Genomic DNA, 18,946 nt, shown 5'->3' with positions numbered 1-18,946 from the left:
GGCGTGGCACTGCCCTCTCAGTGCACTTCTATTCTGATTGCCTGGAATGGTGATCCCAGCTGGTGTGAGAACACAAGAGTGGGCAGTGCCCATTCAGTGCACTTCTATCCTGATTGCCTAGAATGGTGATCCCTGCAGGTGTGAGAACACCAGACCTGGCACTGCCCTTTCAGTGCACTTCTATTTCGATTGCCTAGAATACTGATCCCTGCAGGTGTGAGAACACCAGACCTGGCACTGCCCTCTTAAAGCACTTCTATCCTGATTGACTAGGATGTTGATCCCTGAAGCTTTGAGAAAACCAGGACTGGCACTGCCCTCTCAGTGCACTTCTATTCTGATTTGCCTAGAATGGTTATCCCAGCTGGTGTGAGAACACAAGAGTGGGCACTGCCCTCTCAGTGCACTTCTATCCTGATTGCCTAGAATGGTGATCCCTGCAGGTGTGAGAACACCAGACCTGGCACTGTCCTCTCAGAGCACTTCTATTCTGATTGCGTAGAATGGTGATCCCTGCAGGTGTGAGAACACAAGAGTGGGCACTGCCCTCTCAGTGCACTTCTATTCTGATTGCCTAGAATGCAGATCCCTGCAGGTGTAAAACAACAGACCTTGCACTGCCATCTCAGTTCACTTCGATCTTGATTTCCTAGGATGGTGATCACTGCAGGTGTGAGAACACCAAACCTGGCACTGCCCTCTGAGTGCACTTTTGTCCTGATTGCCTAGAATGGTGATCCCTACATGTTTGAGAACAACTGACCTGGCACTGCCCTCTCAGTGCACTTCTATTCTGATTGCCTAGGATGGTGATCCCTGTAGGTGTGAGAACACCAGACCTGGCACTGCCCTCTCAGTGCACTTCTATACTGATTACCTAGAATGGTGATCTCTACATGTTTGAGAAAACCTGACCTGGCACTGCCCTCTCAGTGCACTTCTATTCTGATTGCCTAGGATGGTGGTCCCTGCAGGTGTGAGAACACCAGGCGTGGCACTGCCCTCTCAGTGCACTTCTATTCTGATTGCCTGGAATGGTGATCCCAGCTGGTGTGAGAACACAAGAGTGGGCAGTGCCCTCTAAGTGCACTTCTATCCTGATTGCCTAGAATGGTGATCCCTGCATGTGTGAGAACACCAGACCTGGCACTGCCATCGCAGAGCACTTCTATTCTGATTGCCTAGGATGGTGATCCCTGCAGGTGTGAGAACACAAGAGTGGGCACTGCCCTCTCAGTGCACTTCTATTCTGATTGCCAAGAATGCTGATCCCTGCAGGTGTAAAACACCAGACCTGGCACTGCCCTCTCAGAGCACTTCTATCCTGATTGCGTAGAATGGTGATCCCTGCAGTTGTGAGAAGACAAGAGTGGGCACTGCCCTCTCAATGCACTTCTGTTCTGATTGCCTAGAATGCTGATCCCTGCAGGTGTAAAACAACAGACCTGGCACTGCCATCTCAGTGCACTACTATCTTGATTGCCTAGGATGGTGATCCCTGCAGGTGTGAGAACACCATACCTGGCACTGCCCTCTCAGAGCACTTCTATTCTGATTGCCTAGGATGGTGATCCCTGTAGGTGTGAGAACACCAGACCTGGCACTGTCCTCTCAGAGCACTTCTATCCTGATTGCCTAGAATGGTGATCCATGTCGGTGTGAGAACACCAGACCTGGCACTGCCCATTCAGTGCACTTCTATCCTGATTGCCTAGAATGGTGATCCCTGCAGGTGTGAGAACACCAGACCTGGCACTGCCCTTTCGGTGCACTTCTATTTCGATTGCCTAGAATACTGATCCCTGCAGGTGTGAGAACACCAGACCTGGCACTGCCCTCTTAAAGCACTTCTATCCTGATTGACTAGGATGTTGATCCCTGAAGCTTTGAGAAAACCAGGACTGGCACTGCCCTCTCAGTGCACTTCTATTCTGATTTGCCTAGAATGGTTATCCCAGCTGGTGTGAGAACACAAGAGTGGGCATTGCCCTCTCAGTGCACTTCTATCCTGATTGCCTAGAATGGTGATCCCTGCAGGTGTGAGAACACCAGACCTGGCACTGTCCTCTCAGAGCACTTATATTCTGATTGCATAGAATGGTGATCCCTGCCGGTGTGAGAACACAAGAGTGGGCACTGCCCTCTCAGTGCACTTCTATTCTGATTGCCTAGAATGCAGATCCCTGCAGGTGTAAAACAACAGACCTTGCACTGCCATCTCAGTGCACTTCGATCTTGATTTCCTAGGATGGTGATCAATGCAGGTGTGAGAACACCAAACCTGGCACTGCCCTCTGAGTGCACTTTTGTCCTGATTGCCTAGAATGGTGATCCCTGCAGGTGTGAGAACATCAGAGCGGGCACTGCCCTCTCAGTGCACTTCTATACTGATTACCTAGAATGGTGATCCCTACATGTTTGAGAACACCTGACCTGGCACTGCCCTCTCAGTGCACTTCTATTCTGATTGCCTAGGATGGTGATCCCTGTAGGTGTGAGAACACCAGACCTGGCACTGCCCGTTCGGTGCACTTCTATCCCGATTGCCTATGATGGTGATCCCTGTAGGTGTGAGAACACCAGACCTGGCAATGCCCTCTCAGTGCACTTCTATACTGATTACCTAGAATGGTGATCCCTACATGTTTGAGAAAACCTGACCTGGCACTGCCCTCTCAGTGCACTTCTATTCTGATTGCCTAGGATGGTGGTCCCTGCAGGTGTGAGAACACCAGGCGTGGCACTGCCCTCTCAGTGCACTTCTATTCTGATTGCCTGGAATGGTGATCCCAGCTGGTGTGAGAACACAAGAGTGGGCAGTGCCCATTCAGTGCACTTCTATCCTGATTGCCTAGAATGGTGATCCCTGCAGGTGTGAGAACACCAGACCTGGCATTGCCCTTTCAGTGCACTTCTATTTCGATTGCCTAGAATACTGATCCCTGCAGGTGTGAGAACACCAGACCTGGCTCTGCCCTCTTAAAGCACTTCTATCCTGATTGACTAGGATGTTGATCCCTGAAGCTTTGAGAAAACCAGGACTGGCACTGCCCTCTCAGTGCACTTCTATTCTGATTTGCCTAGAATGGTTATCCCAGCTGGTGTGAGAACACAAGAGTGGGCACTGCCCTCTCAGTGCACTTCTATCCTGATTGCCTAGAATGGTGATCCCTGCAGGTGTGAGAACACCAGACCTGGCACTGTCCTCTCAGAGCACTTCTATTCTGATTGCGTAGAATGGTGATCCCTGCAGGTGTGAGAACACAAGAGTGGGCACTGCCCTCTCAGTGCACTTCTATTCTGATTGCCTAGAATGCAGATCCCTGCAGGTGTAAAACAACAGACCTTGCACTGCCATCTCAGTTCACTTCGATCTTGATTTCCTAGGATGGTGATCACTGCAGGTGTGAGAACACCAAACCTGGCACTGCCCTCTGAGTGCACTTTTGTCCTGATTGCCTAGAATGGTGATCCCTGCAGGTGTGAGAACATCAGAGCGGGCACTGCCCTCCCAGTGCACTTCTATACTGATTACCTAGAATGGTGATCCCTACATGTTTGAGAACAACTGACCTGGCACTGCCCTCTCAGTGCACTTCTATTCTGATTGCCTAGGATGGTGATCCCTGTAGGTGTGAGAACACCAGACCTGGCACTGCCCTCTCAGTGCACTTCTATACTGATTACCTAGAATGGTGATCCCTACATGTTTGAGAAAACCTGACCTGGCACTGCCCTCTCAGTGCACTTCTATTCTGATTGCCTAGGATGGTGGTCCCTGCAGGTGTGAGAACACCAGGCGTGGCACTGCCCTCTCAGTGCACTTCTATTCTGATTGCCTGGAATGGTGATCCCAGCTGGTGTGAGAACACAAGAGTGGGCAGTGCCCTCTAAGTGCACTTCTATCCTGATTGCCTAGAATGGTGATCCCTGCATGTGTGAGAACACCAGACCTGGCACTGCCATCGCAGAGCACTTCTATTCTGATTGCCTAGAATGGTGACCCCTGCAGGTGTGAGAACACCAAACCTGGCACTGCCCTCTCAGAGCACTTCTATCCTGATTGCCTAGGATGGTGATCCCTGCAGGTGTGAGAACACCAGAGCTGTCACTGCACTCTCAGTGCACTTCTATCCTGATTTCCGAGAATGGTGATCCCTGCAGGTGTGATAACACCACACCCGGCACTGCCCTCTCAGTGCTCTTCTATTCTGATTACCTAGGATGGTGATCCCTGCAGGTGTGAGAACACCAGAGCGGGCTCCCCCCTCTCAGTGCACTTCTTTTCTGATTGCCTAGAATGGTGATCCCTGCAGGTGGGAGAACACAAGACCTGGCACTGCCCTCAGTGCACTTCTCTTCTGATTGCCTATAATGGTGATCCCTGCATGTGTGAGAACACCAGACCTGGCACTGCCCTCTCAGTGCACTTCTATCCTGACTACCTAGAATGGTGATCCCTACATGTTTGAGAACACCTGACCTGGCACTGCCCTCTCAGTGCACTTCTATTCTGATTGCCTAGGATGGTGGTCCCTGCAGGTGTGAGAACACCAGGCGTGGCACTGCCTTCTCAGTGCACTTCTATCCTGATTGCCTGGAAATGTGATCCCTGCAGGTGTGAGAACACCAGGCGTGGCACTGCCATCTCAGTGCACTTCTATTCTGATTGCCTAGAATGGTGATCCCAGCTGGTGTGAGAACACAAGAATGGACAGTGCCCTCTAAGTGCACTTCTATCCTGATTGCCTAGAATGGTGATCCCCGCATGTGTGAGAACAGCAGACCTGGCACTGCCATCGCAGAGCACTTCTATTCTGATTGCATAGAATGGTGATCCCTGTGGGTGTGAGAACACCAGACCTTGCACTGCCCATTCAGAGCACTTCTATCCTCATTGCCTAGAATGGTGATCACTGCAGGTGTGAGAACACCAGAGCTGGCATTGCCCTCTCAGTGCACGTATCCTGATTTCCTAGAATGGTGATCCCTGCAGGTGTGAGAACACCAGACCTGGCACTGCCCTCTCAGTGCACTTCTATTCTGATTGCCTGGAAATGTGATCCCTGCAGGTGTGAGAACACCATACCTGGCATTGCCCTCTCAGTGCACTTCTATTCTGATTGCCTAGGATGGTGGTCCCTGCAGGTGTGAGAACACCAGGCGTGGCACTGCACTCTCAGTGCACTTCTATCCAGATTTCCTAGAATGGTGATCCCTGCAGGTGTGAGAACACCAGGCGTGGCACTGCCCTCTCAGTGCACTTCTATTCTGATTTGCCGAGAATGGTTATCCCAGCTGGTGTGAGAACACAAGAGTGGGCACTGCCCACTCAGTGCACTTCTATCCTGATTGCCTAGAATGGTGATCCCTGCAGGTGTGAGAACACCAGACCTGGCACTGCCCTCTCAGAGCACTTCTATTCTGATTGCCTAGAATGCTGATCCCTGCAGGTGTAAAACAACAGACCTTGCACTGCCATCTCAGTGTACTTCTATCTTGATTGCCTAGGATGGTGATCCCTGCAGGTGTGAGAGCACCAGACCTGGCACTGCCCTCTCAGAAAACTTCTATTCTGATTGCCTAGGATGGTGATCCCTGCAGGTGTGAAAACACCAGAATGGACCATGCCTCTCAGTGCACTTCTATTCTGATTGCCTGGAATTGTGATCCCTGCAGGTGTGATAACACCATACCTGGCATTGCCCTCTCAGTGCACTTCTATTCTGATTGCCTAGGATGGTGGTCCCTGCAGGCGTGACAACACCAGGTGTGGCACTGCACTCTCAGTGCACTTCTATCCTGATTTCCTAGAATGGTGATCCCTGCAGGTGTGAGAACACCAGGCGTGGCACTGCCCTCTCAGTGCACTTCTATTCTTATTGCCTAGAATGATGATCCCAGCTGGTGTGAGAACACCAGACCTGGCACTGCCCTCTCAGTGCACTTCTATCCTGATTGCCTACAATGGTGATCCCTGCAGGTGTGAGAACACCAGTCCTGGCACTGCCCTCTCAGAGCACTTTTATTCTGATTGCCTAGAATGGTGACCCCTGCAGGTGTGAGAACACCAGACCTGGCAATGCCCTCTCAGTGCACTTCTATCCTGATTGCCTAGAATGGTTATCCCTGCAGGTGTGAGAACACCAGACCTGGCACTGCCCTCTTAGAGCACTTCTATTCTCATTGCCTAGAATGGTGACCCCTGCAGGTGTGAGAACACCAGACCTGGCACTGCCCTCTCAGAGCACTTCTATCCTGATTGCGTAGAATGGTGATCCCTGCAGGTGTGAGAACACACGAGTGGGCACTGCCCTTTCAGTGCACTTCTATTCTGATTGCCTAGAATGCTGATCCCTGCAGGTGTAAAACAACAGACCTGGCACTGCCATCTCATTGCACTACTATCTTGATTGCCTAGGATGGTGATCCCTGCAGGTGTGAGAACACCAGTCCTGACACTGTCCTCTCAGCGCACTTCTATTCTGATTGCCTAGGATGGTGATCCCTGTAGGTGTGAGAACACCAGACCTGGCACTGCCCTCTTAAAGCACTTCTATCCTGATTGACTAGGATGGTGATCACTGCAGCTTTGAGAAAATCAGGACTGGCACTGCCCTCTCAGAGCACTTATATGCTGATTGCCTAGAATGGTGATCCCTGCAGGTGTGAGAACACCAGAGCTGGCATTGCTCTCTTAGTGCACTTCTTTTCTGATTGCCTTGAATGGTGACCCCTGCAGGTGTGAGAACACCAGAGTGGACCCTGCCTCTCAGTGCACTTCTATTCTGATTGCCTGGAATTGTGATCCCTGCAGGTGTAAGACCCCCATACCTGGCACTGCCCTCTCAGTGCAATTCTATTGTGATTGCCTAGAATGGTGATCCCTGCAGGTGTGAGAACACCAAACCTGGCACTGCCCTCTCGGAGCACTCCTATCCTGATTAGCTAGGATGGTGATCCCTGCAGGTGTGAGAACACCAGAGCGGGCACTGCCCTATCAGTGCACTGTGCCCAGATTGCCTAGAACGGTGATTCCTGCAGGTGTGAGAACACCAAACCTGGCTCTGCCCTCTCAGTGCACTTTTGTCCTGATTGCCTAGAATGGTGATTCCTGCAGGTGTGAGAACATCCGAGCGGGCACTACTCTTACAGTGCACTTCTATCCTGAATGCCTAGAATGGTGATCCCTGCATGTGTGAGAACACCAGACCTGGCACTTCCCTCTCAGTGCACTTCTATCCCGATTGCCTAGAATGGTGATCCCTGCAGGTGGGAGAACAACAGAGCTGGCACTGCCCTCTCAGTGCACTTCTATTCTGATTTTCTAGGATGGTGATCCCTGCAGGTGTGAGAACACCAGACCTGGCACTGCCCTCTAAGTGCAATTCTATTGTGATTGCCTAGAATAGTGATCCCTGCAGGTGTGAGAACACCATACCTGGCACTGCCCTCTCAGAGCACTTCTGCCCTGATTAGCTAGGATGATGATCCCTGCAGGTGTGAGAACACCAGACCTGGCACTGCCCTCTCAGTGCAATTCCACTGTGATTGCCTAGAATAGTGATCCCTGCAGGTGTGAGAACACCATACCTGGCACTGCCCTCTCAGAGCACTTCTGCCCTGATTAGCTAGGATGGTGATCCCTGCAGGTGTGAGAACACCACAGCAGGCACTGCCCTCTCCATGCACTTCTGCCCTGATTGCCTAGAATGGTGATCCCTGCAGGTGTGAGAACACCAGAGCTGGCATTGCCCTCTCAGTGCACTTCTTTTCTGATTGCCTTGAATCGTGACCCCTGCAGGTGTGAGAACACCAGAGTGGACCCTGCCTCTCAGTGCACTTCTATTCTGATTGCCTGGAATTGTGATCCCTGCAGGTGTGAGAACACCATACCTGGCACTGCCCTCTCAGTGCACTTCTATTCTGATTGCCTAGAATGGTGACCCCTGCAGGTGTTGTGAAAACAAGGAAATTGATATGAGGCTGGGAAGCCCAAAGGAAACACACCAACACAGGTTACAAAGAACATACAAAGTGCTTTATTTAAAAGCTACAACAGTTACCAAAAAGTCAATTGACAAACGGATAGCTATTCGGCTCTCAGAGTAACATAACGAACTTCAACGAGAGTTCACTGCGTTAGTGAGAGAGACCGTACATTGGAATATTTGTGCTTTTATACTCTTTATCCAGCTCTGGCCAACCCCCTCGCGGGTTAACCATTCTTAAGACCAGGCCTAGGGTTCCTTGCCAGGTCAATCCCATAATGTATGCATTTTTGATCAGTTCCGCTGATACAGTTGTTCATTTACACATAGGTCAGGGATAGGACAAGGTCTCAGTTCGCGACCCCGACAAGTGGCCTGCAGGCATATTACTTATTCATGTTTGCGGAGGTCACAACGGCCAGAATCTCACTCAGAATGTCATTCGGCCTCCATTTTGATGTTCCGGGTGACTTCCACATAACAAGAGATCCTAAAATGGTGGCTAAATCCAAGATGGCGACTTACACAGTTTTCGTTAAGGTCAAGACCTTGCCGCGGAATCTATTTACACGATATTTTAGACAACTTGGCGTAGGCCAACACACATTCAAATACTGCAATAGGAGCCATAATATTATTTCAATTCCAACAGACCCTCCTTTTGGCCTATGCCAAGTGCTAACATCATTTCTAATACTTTTGAAAATAACTCCATGTGCTGTCATCCATAGATCGCGAATCATTGTCTTTAATATCTATAGCCATCAGGTCATTCATCAAAACCTCTTGTAACACGAATTCTTTAGATGCTGCATCTGGGGCATATATTTTATGCCCTATTGTGCTCACTGCTTGGGCACAACATCCCCCTAGCATTCCACATATACTCGGAAGACATTGAAAACAGCAACAAAGGAATAGCAGGATCCCCAAAATAACCAAAATAACAGAAAGCACCTTCCAACCCCAAGATCGTAAAGAATCCCAGAACCAAGTGCTAAGATTCCAATCTCCTACAGGGATATGTACTTCAGAACTAAGAGTATGCAAGTTCTGTATTGCTTTAAAAATTGTAGGCGAGGAATCTGGTACGAAAACACAGCAAGCGGACCCCACTAATTTGCATACTCCACCTCGTTCTGCCAAAATGACATCTAATGCCATCCGATTTTGGAGTGCTACCAATCTTATTGCTTTTTGCTCTAAGGTCATATTATAGAGTATGTCCGTGGTCCGGTTGATCGTTCTCTCCAGTACCCTTGCTAATCCCCTAATGTTCTCAGAGTTTGTTATTTGTCCCCAAAAGGGTACAACTGATTTCGCTATATCTCCCAATACTTGCCCAGGGGTATCTCCATTCTTGTCCCGCCTTGGGCGAGCCTTAGAAACCTCCAATGTACTAGCTACAAATACCCCGGGTAACAATATTCCTAAATAACAGGTTCCCTGCCAATCCTTGGGTAACCAGGGAAATGCTAAACTACCACAAACAAAATAAACAGGCCCCCCTACATACAGAGGCCTGTTTTCTCCAGTCAAATTTACAATGTTCTTACAACCTTCAAAATCTCCCATTGGCTTAGTGCCATTTCTTTGTACACAAAAGGGAACCGAATCAGGGCTATGATTTATAGAATAAGAAGGAGGTACGGCGTCCTTATTGCCTATCGGAGCCATTTTAAAGGAAATTAGAGTTTGAAAAGGAAGAGATAGTTTATCTGATGGCCTAATAGAAGCGACATTAGGTTTACTTCTATTTGCAAAAAGCGAGCATCCAAGGGGAGTCAATTCACGTTTCTCGAAATCATTCAAATTAGTTCCATCGAAGTTCCCTGAGATGCTATCATTCCATCGGCCAAAGAATAGTGCTCTAAGGGAGGCATAGCAAGAAGTCGTTAAAGGTAGAGGATGTATATACCATCCAAGTCCCTTGTTCCCATGTTGCGGCAAATGAGTACAAATCCAGCAATTACTCTTATTAAAAATGGCAAGAGTTGCATTCATTACTATCATTAGAGTGTTATTATGATACTTTTGTCTATGTTGGGAGTCTCTAGGGGACAGAGTGTGAAGGTGTACAGAGGGAGTCAAAACAGTTGGTACAATCTCGGTCGGTAGTAAAGGTTTCAGAGGATAGATTTCTTCAAAATACCAAAGTCCTACAGCAGCAGTTGCAAAAATAACAATTATCATTATCAAAACACAGCAGTACATTTTCGGGGCCCAGGCACATTGTTCATTGTCCAAGTTGGTCACCCCCTTATTCACAAGTCCAGTGCGGGGAGCAGCAGCGGAGGTGGCAGGCATTGTAGTTCCTCGATCGATGACCCCAATGTTCGTTGCTGGCGATGCTACAGTCGCGCGATTTCTTAGTCCTTCCCAACCCTAGCCAGCAGAATCCCTTTTGTTCAACAGAACTTTCTTATAAAAAGGAAAACTTCCAATCACTTCCTTTTTCCAGATGCACGGAAAAACCCGTGCCGTAGTTCTATTTCCTTCGTCGAAGGTTGTACCTGGTGGTACCCAGAATTGTCTGATCTGGAAATAAAGTGTCGTCACTTCCTGAGGGAAGTGACGTATCAGAGGCGACGGAAGTCGCACAGCTCGAAACAGTGTTTTCCGGAAGTTATTTTTCAAGAGAGTGCGGAGACAAAATGGACTGTTCCCCAAGCTCCTCGGGCTCAGAGAAATTCTCCGACGCACTCATAGCGCTGTTTGCTACTCCAAGATCAGAGACTGTAGCATCAGCGAGGGGTTCTGCTTCTTCTGTAACGTGTGGCGTCGGGTGAGGAAGTTTCTTGACATGCGTCGCGTGGATCCAGTTCTTCTTTCCAGCCACCCGCACTGCTGTCCTGGTGACCAGTAACACCTGGTAGGGTCCCCGCCAGCGAGGCGCGAGACAGGAAGACCTCTCGTAGGCCTTCACTAGGACCCAACTTCCAGGCTATATATCGTGTCCTGGGCCCGTGAACCGTACAGGTAAAGCCGAGTGCACCTGGTGATAAATGAAATACAGGTTTTTAGTTAACTGGTTACAGTAGTCTACAAGCAATACATTTTCCACCTCTCTCAGTGCTTTAGGTTTCGGGAGACCCCAAATGTTAGCAGGTCTCCCCATCACTACCCCAAATGGAGAAAGCCCGGTTTTTGTCTGAGGTGTGGTACGCATAGCTAATAATACAATAGATAAGGCATCTGGCCATTTCAGTTTGGTATCAGCACATGTTTTTGCAAGCTTATTCTTTAAGATACCATTGTGTCTTTCCACCAACCCAGCACTTTGAGGATGTCTAGCTGAGTGAAATCGTTTTTTCAATACATAAAGCTGTGCATATCTGCAAAATTACTGCTGCAATAAAGTGGGGACCATTATCCGACCAAATTACCCTCGGGAGCCCAAATCGAGGAAAGAATTCTTTTACCATAATCTTTGCAGTGGTCATGGCGGTAGCATCTTTAACGGGGAAAGCCTCGACCCATTTACTGAAGGCACAAATAATTACAAGAACATATTTCAGATTATTACATTGTTCCATCTCAATAAAATCAAAGTGAATGACCTCGAAGGGAACAGAAGGGGGCCCGAAGCTTCCCCTTGGAGTCACTGTCCCCTTACCCACATTGTGCTGTAAGCAGATCATACAGATCTGGACATGCCTCTTCGCAGTCTCCAGAATCTTGTCATTCACCCAAACTTGTTCTAACATTCTCGTGATCTGCTGGGCACACACATGTGTAGGACCGTGTGCCATCGTAACCATCGCCAATACATCTGAATCAGGAAGCAACCATTTCCCTTCAGATGTATCCACCCAACACCCTTCATCATCCAGTTTCCCCATTCCTTCAGCCCACCTTTTAGATTCTTCTATTGTGGCATCAGTTTGAATATCTCGCACAGACCCAATACCTTCATACATTATGTAAGCATCTCTCATTTCCCTCAAGGCATACATGTCTGTGCTAAGGTCTGTGGCCGTTTGTCTGGCTATCAGGTCCGCAAAAGCGTTCCCTTTGCCCACATCATCTATGACCTTGCGATGTGCTGCACATTTTATGATCGCTAACTGTTTAGGGAGTGAGAGTGCCGAGAGTAATTGCACTATCAAGGGGCCATGCTGGATCTTGGTCCCATGTGAGGTCAGGAACCCTCTTTCCGACCAGAGCCTTCCAAAGTTGTGAGCCACCCCAAATGCGTACTGACTATCAGTATATATATTTACTATACGCCCTTGGGAGAGTTCACAAGCTCGGGTCAACGCTATAATCTCTGCGGCCTGCGCGGAGTTATGCGAAATTCTCTTAGTTTCAACAACTTTGCTCAATGTAGTAACTGCATAAGCAGCTGTAGATATACCATCCGAAAGTTTGAAGCAGGAGCCATCGCAAAACAGCTCCCCTTCTGCATTATCCAAAGGAGTATCTATGAGATCTATCCTGCCCTTCGTTTCTTGTTCAGTGGTATACAAGCAGTCATGTAATTCTTTGTCACCGCAAACAGTGTTTTGCGGGAAAGGTAAGAGTTCAGCCGGATTAAGAACACAACACCTCTTGATTTGGATGTGAGGGGCAAACAGAATTAGTTCATACCTTGTTAACCACGCAGAGGTGAGGTGTTGCGTTTGGGTTTTGTTCAATAGAATATCAACAGAGTGAGGTACCATCAAAATCAAATCATGGCCTAGGACCATTCCCTCACTCTGTTTTACAGACGCAGCAGCAGCAGCGACAGCGCGCAAACATCTTGGCAAAGCACATGCGACAGGATCAAGGGCGGAGGAGTAGTAGCCGCACGGCCTATTCTTCCCTCCGTGTTCCTGTGTTAACACAGCCAAAGCACATCCATCACATTCATGCACAAACAACACAAAGGCCTTGTCATAATTTGGAGTACCCAGAACCGGTGCAGAGCATAACGCGGTTTTGAGAAGCTCAAATGATCGTTGATGTTCCGATTTCCATGGCAGTGGCAGAGAAATGCCCTTCTTCGTCAGAGCCACCATCGGTTTTATCACTAGCGAAAAGTTTGGGATCCACAACCTACAGTAAGAAGCCATACCTATTAAGGATCTGACTTCCTTCTGTGTATTTGGAACAGAAATGCGAGAAATGTGTTTTATTCTTTCAGGTGTCAATCTTCTCCCCTCCTTTGACAGGAGGTAGCCTAAATAGGCGACCTCCTGACAACAATATTGAAATTTTTTAAGCGAAGCTTTATGACCATTTGTAGCTAAATGAACAAGCAACAGTACAGTGCCTTCTTTACAAGCACTCTCAGAGTCTGCAGCCAAAAGCAAATCATCAACATATTGAAGCAGCGTACAAGTAGGTGGCAATTCAAGGGTGTTGAGCTGCTCTTTCAAAGCTCTACTATAAATGCTAGGACTTTCAGTATACCCTTGAGGTGCTCTGGTAAATGTAAATGAGCGTCCCCCCAAGGTGAACGCAAACAGATATCTACTTTCCTCATGTATAGGAATGCTAAAGAAAGCGTTTTTTAAATCCACAACGCTGAAGTGCGTAGCCGTAGCAGGGATCATTGTCAATATCGTCGTCACATCGGGCACAATTGGAAATTGTGGGGCGACCACTCTGTTAATAGCACGAAGATCAATTATGAACCGGTATGGAATTGCATTGTCGCCTTTCTTATATACAGGCAAGATCGGACTATTACACAAACTACCTGTAATCTCTTCGATCACCCCACGATGCACAAAATAGGAGACAATGCATTTCAAAGCACGTTCGCCCTCAACTGACATTTTATACTGCGGAATGCGTGGTAGTTTCACTCCATGTTTCAGAACTATTTTAACGGGCTCAATCTGTAATACCCCGACATCATTGTCGTCTACCGCCCATAAACATTCCGGGACAATGCTAAACTCAGGAGGTAAAGGTCGAATCAAGAACTGAGAATTAGGAAGTTGCTGTGGTGAAACCGTCAGCCGTACTCCGTCAGAAGAACAATGAATTACTGCGTTAAATTTCTTTAACAAATTCAACCCCAGCAAATTCTCTCCACAGTTTGAAGTGAGAAGAAAAGGGCAATGGTCCGTAAAGGGACCCAAAGAAACAGACACCGGTGCAGAAACCGGACAGACAGTTGGTATACCAGAAAACCCTACAGAAACATTTGTTTGCCCTGACAGTGGAATGTTTGGGACCCGAGAATGATCAATGGAGCACTTCTGCGCTCCAGTGTCTATCAAAAACTGGTGTTTCCTATTCCCTACTAATAGTTCAACGTAGGGGCCTTTCTGATTAACAGCAATAGGTGAAGGTTCCAAACCCTGCTTCGGGCAATCCTACTGAAATAGAGTATCGTTAGAAGGAAGCTCTTCAGAAAGGTAGGCAGCAGAAGGGTGATCAAATATGTTCCTCGAGTCCACACTCGAGGTCTGATTTTCCCGTGAAAAAGGTTGCTGAGGATCTTGTAAAAACTGACCTCTATCAGGGCCCCCTGCTCCAGGGCGGCCCCTAGGTCGTCTACCCATACCCCCAAACGCACTGTTTGACCTTTGGCGAAGGACGGGGCACTGTGCTCGCCAATGACCTTCCTGGCGGCAATAAGCACATTGATTAATATTCACAGGACCCAAAGGAGCATTTCCTTTTGGGACATACTGACCTCTAGTCTGTGTCGTGCCTCCTCTGGGGTTTCTAACAATTTGCTGTAATAATACTTTGGTTTTCAAATCTCCTTTCCTCTTTTCAATTTTTTCCTTCTCATTGTTAACACGGTTCTCATAATACTGAGCCATGTGCAAAACCTCAGATTGAGATTTTGCCTGCCAAGCGCTCTCAGAGGACATAATCTGTGACTGGATGTCAGGCAACAGTCCACGTACAAATTTGTCCACGAACAACCTTTTCCCAGACTCTGTACCTAAATCCTGTCCACTGAAGTCAGAAAATACCTGCTCGAATCTATTAAAAAATTCGGTGGCGCCTTCAGTTTTTCCTTGGACACAGGCCGTAAGCTTGTCCCAAATAATTATTTTCTCTGGAATTATAGTTTTTAATTTTGCGACAATTCTATCAGGCAAAGTAAGTATTACCTGTGGTGGTTTCTCACCAGCTGGTCTTTCCCCATCAATCCTAATCATATTAGCCCATGTATCTCCCAACCCTGGCACATCGTCTACTGTCCGAACCTGTTTCCATACATCTACGGGTAGGAGTACAGGAAATAGCAAGTCAATATCACTCAAGGTGAACACAGAAGACTGCAAGATGGACTCTATTTCGTTGTAAAACTCCGTCGGGTTTTTCCTGATATCGGGAACTGATTGCCTAATAGTGTTCACTTCCTGTCGTGAAAACGGGACGTGAACAAATTGTGATACATAATGTGCAGGGATATCCACAGCGGGGGCACCAGTCCCAGCGTTGGCGGGGATCTCAACTTTTGGGACAAAGGTCGGAGGAACCTCTCTCATAGGCAACTGAGATATAGGTACCTCCGGCCGCTTACTAAGCAATAGAGCCAGGTCGAGCGCTAAGGCAGCTGTAGAAGTATCGGGCCAAAAAGCCCTTTTACAAATCCACAATAATTCTATGGGGCAACTAACCTTCTCTCTTACACATTCTTCTTGCAGGTACTGTACCATTACCTGAATTACCTTTCTTTGCATTTCTACTGTATACTGACTATATGTGTCATATACTTCATCTGGCGGAATCGTTGAATCCGAGATCCATCGAACCGCATCTTTAGTACAAATTCGTATTTCCTCAGGTGCCGATCTACGGCACGGAAGGAACCGTTTCTGTACATATATTCTATCGTCTTCGTCGTCTCCATCTCGTGACTTTTCAAAGTCTTTCCTAACCTCAAACAATTTTTCAACATGCCCATATACTTTCTGTTCTGTGTCCCTCGAAAGTGCCAAAGCATTCAGATCTCTCACTCCTTGTGGAAGATCCGAATTTTTTAATCTACCCCACATCACACATAAATGAGTCCCCAAACCTCGATAAAAACATTTTTCTCGGGAAAACTATTCAAATTAGATAATGTGGAAAAAACATTAACTTGATCACCTTTCTCCATACAATGCTTAGCCCATGCAAACAATTCCTGTTTCTTATCTACAGAAACAGTATTACGAGTGACGATCTTCGATCCTGCACCTGGATCAACTTCAGTCAATACGGGGCCACTCGGGAGCGGAGGTGTAGGTAAATGTAATAAAGGTGCAACTATCGGTGCAGAAGGAAGGGGCGGTGCGATAGGTGAGGAACAACAACTAGAGGACTGGGAATAATAGGTTGTACAGGGGGAACAGGGATAACGGCAGGAACAACAGCAGGAATGGGCAGAGCGCCCAAAATAGGAACATACGGAGGTGGCGGAGAGGCATCAGGCATGCGTTCGTTTAACAATTTCTCAATAAATTCCTCGGAAACATGGAAATCTTTAGAGGGGTAAATTTTCTGGATTCCAAGTAAAAAAGCCCTATCCATATTTTTAACTGATTCTGAACGTTTTTCTTTATCATATAACAATGCTTTTTCGGCGTTTGTTTTATGACGGCGTGCATGTTTGTCCCTACTTTTAAGCTGCTGTAACGCTTCTTTTTTCCAATTCTGTAAAACATCAAAGGCTGCAGGTCTAGCCTTCTTTTTTAGCAAGATTGATTCTAAGTATTCAATACGGGGGATCTCAAAACTACCATTGATTGGCCACTGAAATTCGGAGGCATGTCTGGTCTGTCTGTGCCAAATATCATTAAATACTATACTACCAATGCCATACTTACAGTACATAGTACATGCCGGTGACCCCTCCTGTGGTGCCGGGCGGCTAAATTCCAAGGATTGTCGATCGCTGTGGAACAGAGCCCTAAAGCAGCTAGACAATTTCCCAGGCATTTCACAAAGAATTGGTGTTACCTGGTCAATAATTGTGTCTGCAGATACAATACGCCAAATTCAAATTGTCAGGGTTAAATTAAGAGCCGGGTCACGACTGCACCTGACCAAACCTAAGGAGGACCGTACGGTTTATCAAAGAACTTACCTAATGAATTTTACCTTGTGTTTGGTGGTTTCGACAAATCTGCCCGCCTCAAAAATGGACCCTCGTCAAGATGCCGTGTCAGACCACACGACTATCGTCCAAGGATCGGATCGTGCAGCGCTGCCGAGGTATCGCGTCTCGATCGGTCGGGCCCGCAGAATCACACCGTCCGATCCCGGTTCGATAGTCTGCGTCAACCTTCAATGATCCGGCATCAATCTTGAGGGTCCCTATTCGGGCGCCAACTGTGAAAACAAGGAAATTGATATGAGGCTGGGAAGCCCAAAGGAAACACACCAACACAGGTTACAAAGAACATACAAAGTGCTTTGTTTAAAAGCTACAACAGTTACCAAAAAGTCAATTGACAAACGGATAGCTATTCGGCTCTCAGAGTAACATAATGAACTTCAACGAGAGTTCACTGCGTTAGTGAGAGAGACCGTACATTGGAATATTTGTGCTTTTATACTCTTTATCCAGCTCTGGCCAACCCCCTCGTGGGTTAACCATTCTTAAGACCAGGCCTAGGGTTCCTTGTCAGGTCAATCCCATAATGTATGCATTTTTTATTAGTTTCGCTGATACAGTTGTTCATTTACACATAGGTCAGGGATAGGACAAGGTCTCAGTTCACGACCCCGACAAGTGGCCTGCAGGCATATTACTTATTCATGTGTGCGGAGGTCACAACGGCCAGAATCTCACTCAGAATGTCATTCGGCCTCCATTTTGATGTTCAGGGTGACTTCCACATGACAAGAGATCCTAAAATGGCGGCTAAATCCAAGATGGCGACTTACACAGTTTTCGTTAAGGTCAAGACCTTGCCGCGGAATCTATTTACATGATATTTTAGACAACTTGGCGTAGGCCAACACACATTCAAATACTGCGATAGGAGGCATAATATTATTTAAATTCCAACAGAGTGAGAACACCAGACCTGGCAGTGCCCTCTCAGTGCACTTCTGTCCTGATTGCCTAGAATGGTGATCCCTGCAGGTGTGAGAACACCAGACCTGGCACTGCCCTCTCAGAGCACTTCTATTCTGATTGCATAGAATGGTGACCCCTGCAGATGTGAGAACACCAGACCTGGCACTGCCCTCTCAGAGCACTTCTATCCTGATTGCGTAGAATGATGATCCCTGCAGGTGTGATAACACAAGAGTGGGCACTGCCCTCTCAGTGCACTTCTATTCTGATTGCCTAGAATGCTGATCCCTGCAGGTGTAAAACAACAGACCTGGCACTGCCATCTCAGTGCACTACTATCTTGATTGCCTAGGATGGTGATCCCTGCAGGTGTGAGAACACCAGACCTGGCACTGCCCTCTCAGCGCACTTCTATTCTGATTGCCTAGGATGGTGATCCCTGCAGGTGTGAGAACACCATACCTGGCACTGCCCTCTCAGTGCACTTTTATTCTGATTGCCTAGAATGGTGACCCCTGCCGGTGTGAGAACACCAGACCTGGCACTGCCCTCTCAGAGCACTTCTATCCTGATTGCGTAGAATGGTGATCCCTGCAGGTGTGAGAACACAAGAGTGGGCACTGCCCTCTCAGTGCACTTCTATTCTGATTGCCTAGAATGCTGATCCCTGCAGGGCAGGTGTAAAACAACAGACCTGGCACTGCCATCTCAGTGCACTACTATCTTGATTGCCTAGGATGGTGATCCCTGCAGGTGTGAGAACACCAGACCTGGCACTGCCCTCTCAGCGCACTTCAATTCTGATTGCCTAGGATGGTGATCCCTGTAGGTGTGAGAACACCACACCTGGCACTGCCCTCTCAGAGCACTTCTATCCTGATTGCCTAGAATGGTGATCCCTGCAGGTGTGAGAACACCAGACCTGGCAATGCCCTCTCAGTGCACTTATCCTAATTGCCTAGAATGGTGATCCCTGCAGGTGTGAGAA

This window comes from Ambystoma mexicanum, chromosome 8 (assembly GCF_040938575.1).
Source record: "Ambystoma mexicanum isolate Mex_15411 chromosome 8, UKY_AmexF1_1, whole genome shotgun sequence".
Classification (NCBI taxonomy): domain Eukaryota; kingdom Metazoa; phylum Chordata; class Amphibia; order Caudata; family Ambystomatidae; genus Ambystoma; species Ambystoma mexicanum.
The sequence above is the reverse complement of the archived record's forward strand: the minus strand, read 5'-3'. Positions refer to the sequence as shown.